Genomic DNA, 10,000 nt, shown 5'->3' with positions numbered 1-10,000 from the left:
CACACACACACACACACAGTTCTGCCTGCAGGTTTCTGTTAGACCTAAAGGGAGCAGCAGAGAGCAACACATTTCACTCTGACATCAGATTTCTTCATTTGCGAGCGTATCTATTATTAGCGCTCATTGATCCTGCACTGTTTGTGCTTCAGGCATGAATGATTCCTTAGATCTTGACCATTTATGTATTTACTTATTTATCATTTACCACCATATCAGCATCAAATACTATATTCATGGCAACCTCAAGAGTAATATCATTTTAAATAATCATAATAACAATAATATTTCAATCAAATGTATACAAACATAACAATATTATCTCAATAAACAATTAAAACATATAAAATCAATAAATAAAAATAACAATAATAATAGTAACAGTTATATAAAATCGTACAATTTCATATTTGATTAAAATTATATTTAAATAATTTTTTTAAATGTCTATTCATGTACTTTCTGTATAAAAACATTGCTTAATATCATTTAAAGCAGAACATTCTAATAAAATATGCTTTATAGTTAATGAAGACTTACAAAAAACACATAAAGGCAAATCTTCCCCACCATTTCATATAATAATAATTCTATTTTCAAAATGGTTACGTCTGGATTCACTTCATATAATTTGTTATGGATACATTCCTCCCACCAGCTGGAGAATAAAACAGAGAGAAAATCCCACAGATGTACTACAAATAACACTGTAACACAACTTAATAATTAAGTTTTTTTCAGCACAACACAATTAGAAACATTAAATGCTGACACGAATGCATAGATCAAAAATACGTCTGATCTTTCACATTTAAGCTTTACAGATGCAAACAACAACAACAACAACAAATAATAACATGCATTCTTTGTACATAAAATGTACTGCAAAGAACATCATCCAAGCCACAAATGCACAGATGCAACTTTAGAAATCCACCAAATCACACACTGATCATCATACGGGCGAGAAATTATTCCGCATCATAAAACAGCACTGATGCACACACACACAAACAGATGGAGTGTGTGTGTAACACTAACCTGGAACCTGGAGCAATCCATGAGAGACGGGTCAGAGCGAGATGCGTCTGACTGATGTGAGGCTCACACACACACACACACACACACACACACACACACACACGCACACACACACTCGAGCTGGTTTCCGCTGACAGTAAATGCCATCTTCTGTCACTGAAGGCACCTGTCTGTCATTTCAGCTCACACACACACACACACACACACACACACACACACATACACACACACACACACACACACACACACACACACTAAACATCTCACAACAACCCACAGGAAGCTTGACCTGTTTGTGCAGCGCTCAGTCTTTGAGAAGTGCTACCAAAATAGCTCACGGCAAACCTCTGTTCAGATAATAGAGTCATTTCCTAACCGCGCGCTAACTTTACATCTGACATGCGTCATTGTATTTCAAATAATTTGATTTCAGCTAGTTGCAAAGGCAACATTTCTCATTTTCATTTAGTTTCAATTTAACTACTAAAATAAACTACAACTAAAAAAAATAAGACATTTTAAAAAGCTAATAGAAAATACACAACTAAAACTTTAACTGAAATTGAAATGAAAACAGAAAATAAATAATAAAATGTATCATTATATAAAAAATTTAAACAGCATATAGAAATGGTACTAAAATACACTCTAGTATGTTTAAGGATTTTTTTTTTTTACGACTGCCAGGGTTAATGTGGAGGGGGAGGGATTTGAGTAAGTTCTGTTTGTATTAAGTGTATGCTATGTTCTTGTGTTAAATGTGTTCTAAAATTCAATAACAATTTGCTCGCAAAAGAGTTTTTTGTTTTGCATTGATGTCATAAAAAGAACCTTTCAGTGAACAGTTCTTATAGAACCATTAGTGAAGAACCTTTTTCCTCTATAAAGAACCTTTTTTGGAATGGAAAGATTCTATGGATGTTAAAGGTTCTTAATGGAACCATTGATTCCAATAAAGTTCTATTTTCTGATGTTAATAAACAGAAACTAATGTAGTGTGTGTGTGTGTGTGTGTGTGTGTGTGTGTGTGTGTGTGTGTGTGTGTGTGTGTGTGTGTGTGTGTGTGTGTGTGTGTGTGTGTGTGTGTGTGTGTGTGTGTGTGTGTGTGTGTGGGCGGGTGTTGCTGAAATAACTCACAGATGCAACTTTGATTTCTGTCTGATGTCACTGCAAAAATGCACTTGTTTTATAAATGCAACCACTATTTACTGTATGTAAAAAACATATTTGCATGTGCTAATAAGTCGGCGTGCGGGTTTGCAAATGTCAACAAACTGAAATAACTCTGCTTTATTGCTGAAATCACGACGGGCTTAAGCACTTTACAGATAAATGCATTGAGTGTATTATTGTACAAGCTTTTAAGCTTTTTATTCAACATAAAATTTTCAATTTCAAAATATGCAAAGAGACAAGCTATTTGGACTGGATGAGAGAAATGTAAGCCATACACCAATACAAGAATATACATAATAAGCAGGAATTCTATAGGAATAGAATTTATAAATTTAGAATAAATTTAGCATTTATATAATAGGCACATACAGAACAAACAGCGGTAATGTAGAAGAAATATGAAGGAATTTCAGCAATATTGCAGGACTAGTATTAATACAATAGAAATGCACAGAAATATTGCAGAATACAGGTCCTTCTCAAATAATTAGCATATTGTGATAAAGTTCATTATTTTCCATAATGTAATGATAAAAATTTAACTTTCATATATTTTAGATTCATTGCACACCAACTGAAATATTTCAGGTCTTTTATTGTTTTAATACTGATGATTTTGGCATACAGCTCATGAAAACCCAAAATTCCTATCTCAAAAAATTAGCATATTTCATCCGACCAATAAAAGAAGTGTTTTTAATACAAAAAAATTCAACCTTCAAATAATTATGTTCAGTTATGCACTCAATACTTGGTCGGGAATCCTTTTGCAGAAATGACTGCTTCAATGTGGCGTGGCATGGAGGCAATCAGCCTGTGGCACTGCTGAGGTGTTATGGAGGCCCAGGATGCTTCGATAGCGGCCTTAAGCTCATCCAGAGTGTTGGGTCTTGCGTCTCTCAACTTTCTCTTCACAATATCCCACAGATTCTCTATGGGGTTCAGGTCAGGAGAGTTGGCAGGCCAATTGAGCACAGTAATACCATGGTCAGTAAACCATTTACCAGTGGTTTTGGCACTGTGAGCAGGTGACAGGTCGTGCTGGAAAATGAAATCATCTCCATAAAGCTTTTCAGCAGATGGAAGCATGAAGTGCTCCAAAATCTCCTGATAGCTAGCTGCATTGACCCTGCCCTTGATAAAACACAGTGGACCAACACCAGCAGCTGACATGGCACCCCAGAACATCACTGATACCCCTTTTCCACCAAGGCAGAGCTGATGCTGGTTCGGAGCCAGAGCCTAGTTTCAAATCGGTTCTTTGTTTTTCGACCACCAAAGCACCAGCTCCGAACCAGTAAAAGTGGTTCTTAAGTAGCACCAAATCATAGAAGTAAGAACCGCTTACGTCAGAGGCTGGGGGCGGGGTTACCGTGACCAACAAGACGAACAGAAGCTTGTGACCGCCATTTTTTAAATAGCAGCTAATCGTGCTAATAGCAGCTCGATTGTAATCTCCGTTAATGCAAGTTACGGCGAGCTGCACTAACGTGCTGGATTCGCCGTGTTTGGACACCGATGTAGGTTTGCAAAGCCATGAGCATAAAAAGTAACGCAACGACCGCCATTGTTGATGGAAGGCTTGTTCGAGATGCATCGGAGCGGCGTGGACTGATCGGAGCTGCGGGAGTGTTTGGAGAGCATACGACTTCTTCTGCTTTTGGATCGCTCTCGCAGTGCTTCGATGTCTTGCGCCGATCGGTCTGAGAGAAGCCGAACTATCTCGAACAAGCCTGGTGTGTTTGTGTTTGGCGCTGCCGCGCTAGCGTTGCTGGGCAACATGAGATGACGTAAGATCTGGCTCTGCGATGGCTCTCTAGCCTTTGGAAAGGCAAACCAGTTCTTTGAAAGCTCATCAGTCGAACCAACTCCGAACCGGCACTAGCTCTGGCTCTGAACCAGCACCTGGTTCTTGTTGGTGGAAAAGGGGTATGACTGTGGGTTCCTGACACTGGACTTCAGGCATTTCCTTCTCCCCAGTCTTCCTCCAGACTCTGGCACCTTGATTTCCGAATGACATGCAAAATTTGCTTTCATCCAAAAAAAGTACTTTGGACCCCTGAGCAACAGTCCAGTGCTGCTTCTCTGTAGCCCAGGTCAGGCGCTTCTGCCGCTGTTTCTGGTTCAAAAGTGTCTTGACCTGGGGAATGCGGCACCTGTAGCCCATTTCCTGTACACGCCTGTGCACGGTGGCTCTGGATATTTCTACTCCAGACTCAGTCCACTGCTTCCGCAGGTCCCCCAAGGTCTGGAATCGGTCCTTCTCCACAATCTTCCTCAGGGTCCGGTCACCTCTTCTCGTTGTGCAGCGTTTTTTGCCACACTTTTTCCTTCCCACAGACTTCCCACTGAGGTGCCTTGATACAGCACTCTGGGAACGGCCTATTTGTTCAGAAATTTCTTTCTGTGTCTTACCCTCTTGCTTAAGGGTGTCAATGATGGCCTTCTGGACAGCAGTCAGGTCGGCAGTCTTACCCATGATTGCGGTTTTGAGTAATGAAACAGGCTGGGAGTTTTTAAAAGCCTCAGGAATCTTTTGCAGGTGTTTAGAGTTAATTAGTTGATTCAGATGATTAGGTTAATAGCTCGTTTAGAGACCCTTTTCATGATATGCTAATTTTTTGAGATAGGAATTTTGGGTTTTCATGAGCTGTATGCCAAAATCATCAGTATTTCAACAATAAAAGACCTGAAATATTTCAGTTGGTGTGCAATGAATCTAAAATATATGAAAGTTTAATTTTTATCATTACATTATGGAAAATAATGAACTTTATCACAATATGCTAATTTTTTGAGAAGGACCTGTATACTGTGAGAACATCATTCATTTTTGAACTAACATTACTAATGCTTTAATTTAGCAGATACTTTTATCCAAATTCAGGTTTATTTTCACAATGCATATTGTTTCAAAGCAGCTTCTCAGAAAAAAGCACGTTTCAACGTTTCAATCAGGAAGTATTCTGTTATCAGTCAGAGATGAGTGTGTCATATGGCAGTAATAATTCAATACAGCTATAAGATAATACAAGTCAATATGTGGTTAGTAAGCATCATGTATTGATTTAACCAGACATAACAAACATGTCAGGCTTGTGATCGTAATCCAAAGCATCTGCCTAATGAATCAATAGAAATGAATATAGAGAAACACTGGTTCTGAAGTTTTTTTTCCATCCATTTCTCCCATTGGGATTTCAAAAAAGTCTTTACTAAAGACTTGAATCAAGCCAATCAGATACGAGGAGAATCACAACATTACAAACTTCGATTGGAAGCAAAAAAGATTTTGAAATCGGACAAAAAGACAAGATTCTGTACTTAACCGCTTTAATACAGGGAAAGAACTACAATCCCATGATGCACTACGAACAGCATAATCAAATTAAAAAGAGTGAAGAAATATAAAACTATTTTTATTCGCAGTGCTTCATGGGAGTGGGCGGAGCTACAGAGATCTTTTGGCGAGTTTTGCTTGTTTCAACTCTGATTGGTGGAATTTTCTGTACTGCATCATGGGTAATGTAGTTTTTCACCACACATTCCACTGTTAAACACGCTTATTTAAAAAACTAAGCTGAAATAATGTGGGCTGACGCCTTCAACCGAAGCAAATACCATCGATTAACAACCTCGTAGCTCACAGTAAAGCTGTCTTTAAAGGTTTATAAATTATCATTAAAAATTAGTTTCCCTATGGAGAAAACGAATGGAGTTTTTACTTCTGGAACCCGACTGTTGCGCTCTTTTGCAAGAACAGGAAAAAAAGGGCAAAAATTGTACCTTTAGGGGTTCAACAGCTTGTCATGGGCATCTTATTTACCCATTAAAGTTCATAGTAGTAACTTAAGGGTATATATATCTATTTTAAGGAATTAAAATGCACTTTTAGTGGTAGATGAGCTACAAAGCTGTCATTTTTTCTGACTATGAATATCAGCTGTGTGATCTGATCTGATCGTCACTGCACATGCTCAGAGAAACCTCTTTCAATATATATAAATATATATATATATATATCACATAGATGCTTGTCAGTGTCTTTATCTCCGAGACGAAGGGTCTGAAATGACCTTTGAGCGGACAGATGTCTGAGGTTACTGTAGCGAGAGCCCTTTCATCTCACCTCTGTATGATCTGACTCAAAGAGACTGTGACCGATCTGAACCGTGACCTTCTACACCACAAACACACACACACACACACACGGCTTCCGCTTCCCAGAATACACTCGTGGTTTACAGGCCCAGCATGATGTGGCCTCTCATGCATCAGTGTTACTAACTAATGCCTAACTAACTAATGCTTTCTAAATAGAAAGGGCTTTTTATGTTTCCCAAATTCCATTTTTTCCATTTTAATTGTTCTGGATTCCATTTACTTTTCTATTTTAATTGTTCTGGACTTTGTTTGAATGGTTAAATTAAATTTTAGTCGTAAAAGTATTTAAGTTTATTGCCGCATCAGCTTCACAGGCTATTTCATGGCAAATGCTTTTTTTTTTTTTTTTTGCATTATTATAATACATTATTTTAAATTTAAGTTAAACATATAATTCTATAAAATATTAATTAAATGTACATTTGATTGAAATTGTAAAAGTTTTCCAGGGTCCATCTTACAAAATATGTCCCTAAATTGTAGTAATCGAAAATAATGTTTCATTAATTGAAAACATGAAACCTGTAAAATTTAACAACAATTTTGTGTTTTGTTTTGTCTCAAATTCATTTTTTTTCCCCTTGATTCTGTTTCACATTTTAATTTTTTCAGATTCCATTTTAATGGTTTAGTTCAAATTAAATAGTCAAAAAGCATAAAAAAAAAAGAAATTCTGTCTTATATTTTTTTCTGAATATATGATTTAATACCAATTTATTACAAAAAACAGAGATAATCAAATGAATGCATGAAACTTAATTAATCTTTTAAAAGTGATCAAATGAAAATTAAACCATTTCTTTTATTTTTGCCAAAAAAGGTGAAAGGTTTACTGTTAAAATTAAAATGGGGATGAAAAATTGCATGATTATTCTTTAAAAATAATTTCATTATTAATATTTCAAAATTATTAAAACATTCAACTGTATAATAGTAATATATTTCTGTCATAATTTTTCTTCAAGTTGAACCGAAAGAGGAAGTCGATGTGTTCATGTCCTCATAAAGTGAGCGTGCAGATGCTGAAAACACCGCGAGCGTCACGCGAGCTTCAGTGTGTGTAGTAGATCAAACATGCAGACCTCAGATGTAAATGTGCTTCAATATTCACAGACACGAGTTCATATCACAGTTTCAGTGTACAGCGCTACTGTTGATCTATTCATGCAAACTTTGCCAGTTTCCATGGAATTCCGTGTCATACTGTAAATTCCATTTTTATAACTAGATTCCGCGATTCCGTCCGCATCATCAAACTCATAGGGTCCTATATAGACAAGCATACTAGTGCATCTAAACATTGTCAGTATTTACCCTCATGTCTGTGTGTAATTCATTCACTTTTACTGTAAAAAGGAGCTTGCCACATTTCAGCTTTTTGTTCCAGAATGAGGAAAATTTCTGCAGATTTATGGCTTTAATTGAAAGTATGCATAACATTTATTTTTACTGGCCTTGCAAATAGGTTGTGAACAGGTGCATGATGTAAAAATGTGACGTTAAAAAGAAAAATTGTATATTAATATTAAAGTATTAATAACACATAAGCACTTTCTACAGACTCGGGCTGTTAATGGCCCTTCAACATTAGTAAATAATTATGCTTCGTTTTCTAGGTGCAAGATATTAAAACAATAAAACTGAAGATAGCATAAGAGCATATAAATGATGCAAACACAAATCATCTCCGGTCCGTCCTAAGCAAAAGAGCATCATCTCTCATATCTAGTGTGTGATCTCAGTCACCACACACACACACACATACACACACACACACACTCCCGCAGTTACGCAATGGCTTTCATACTCAGCTAATGATATTGCAAACCATAACCATAAACTTAGACGTAACTCACAGCTGATTTATAACTAGTAAAAACATTAAGTAACACTTTGTTTTAAGGTGACGTAGTAGTTACACGTTACTACATGTAGTTACTATAGTAATAACTATTAATTATGCATAATTACATGCAACTAACCCTAACCGTAACTCTAGTAAGTACATGTAGTATTACTCAGTATTTATTTGAGTAAGTACAATGTAACTATGTCACGTTAAAATAAAGTGTTACTGTACACTTTACTTTAAGGTGTCTATGTTACACTGTAATTATAGGCAACATTTAAGTACCGAGTAATAATAATTAACTACATGTATTTACTATAGGGTTAGGATTAGGGTTAGTTGCATAATTAATAGTTATTATTATAGTGACTACATGTAACATATGTAACAATGACACTGTAAAATAAAGTGTTACCAAATAAAGTGTAACCGAACATGATTTTGAGGACTTTTTGAGTCTTTGAAATAGAGCAAACTGGTTATGCATTAATAAAACCTGCTCCAACATGCTACATTAATGCACTATTACATAAATCAGAGAACTCTGTCACAATCAGTCTCTCAGGAAGTGACTTTTGCAAGAACAAGTACGGGGCTTATTCTTTATCACTATCATTTAGCTGGAACAAACTTGAATGTCAACACTATTAATATGATTCCGAATGGCACATTTTTTCTATGAGTGAATGATGATAACTCATACAGCTTAGATCTTAAAGCTCTCTGCTTCCACATCTGTTCAAAGTTAAACCCCACACACTGCAGTTTTTTTACTAAAATGCAAAAATGACACTAAATCCTAGGCCAGATTTATGTGATTTCCCAATCTCATTATATATATATATATACAGTATCTCACGAAAGTGAGTACACCCCTCACATTTCAGCAAATATTTCAGTATATCTTTTATTGAACATTGTCAGAGCAGAAAGACGCAAGTGTTCTTCCAGGACAGCCGTGTACGTGGGTGGATTCATGCGTCCTTCACAAAGACTAATCGGCCCGATTGCAGCCTTGCTGAAGCCCCCCCAGTTTTCAGCTTTGTCCAACACCTGGTCGTCTACTGGTTAGACGGAGACCTGGAGAGGCCTACAAGCCACAGTGTCTCGCACACGCTGTGAAATTTGGTGGAGGATCGGTGATGATCTTCAGCGAGGCTGCAATCGGGCTGATTTGTCTTTGTGAAGGACGCATACAAGGCTGTCCTTGAAGAAAACTTGCGTCCTTCCGCTCTGACAATGTTCCCCAAGTCTGAGGATTGGTTTTTCCAGCAGGACAATGCTCAATACCACACAGCCAGGCCAATCAAGGACCTGATGGAGGACCAACAGATCAAGACCCTGTCATGGCCAGCCCAATCTCCAGGCCTGAACCCCACTGAAAACCTCTGGAATGGGATCAAGAGGAAGATGGACGGTCATAAGCCATCAAACAAAGCCGAGCTGCTTGAGTTTTTGTCAGCCAACATCAATGTGAAAGACTGGTGGAGAGCATGCATGAAAGCTGTGTTTAAAAATCAGGGTTATTCCACCAAATATCGATTTCTGAACTCTTCCTAAGTTAAAACATTAGTATTGTGTTGTTTAACTTATTTTCTTTCCATTACTCGAGGTCTGACAACATCGCATCTTTTTTGTTATTTTGACCAATTGTCGTTTTCTGCACAAAAAAAATGCTCTAAATGACAATGTTTTTAATTTGGGAGAAATTTCGTCAGAAGTTTATACAACAAAAAAACTAAAATGTTAATTTTACCCAAACACATACCT

At 37.0% G+C, this 10,000-nt stretch overlaps 1 protein-coding gene across 3 annotated transcripts in view; it reads right to left on the bottom strand.

Annotated features, from left to right (window-relative positions):
* The window catches only part of dgkd (diacylglycerol kinase delta), a 57,212-nt gene that overhangs the window by 46,225 nt on the left and 987 nt on the right, over window positions 1-10,000 (bottom strand). The window lies entirely within an intron of this gene.

The sequence above is a fragment of the Siphateles boraxobius genome, unplaced genomic scaffold, assembly GCF_051911475.1.
Source record: "Siphateles boraxobius isolate OS27281-9 unplaced genomic scaffold, OSU_SipBor_1 6, whole genome shotgun sequence".
Classification (NCBI taxonomy): domain Eukaryota; kingdom Metazoa; phylum Chordata; class Actinopteri; order Cypriniformes; family Leuciscidae; genus Siphateles; species Siphateles boraxobius.
The sequence above is the reverse complement of the archived record's forward strand: the minus strand, read 5'-3'. Positions and strand labels throughout refer to the sequence as shown.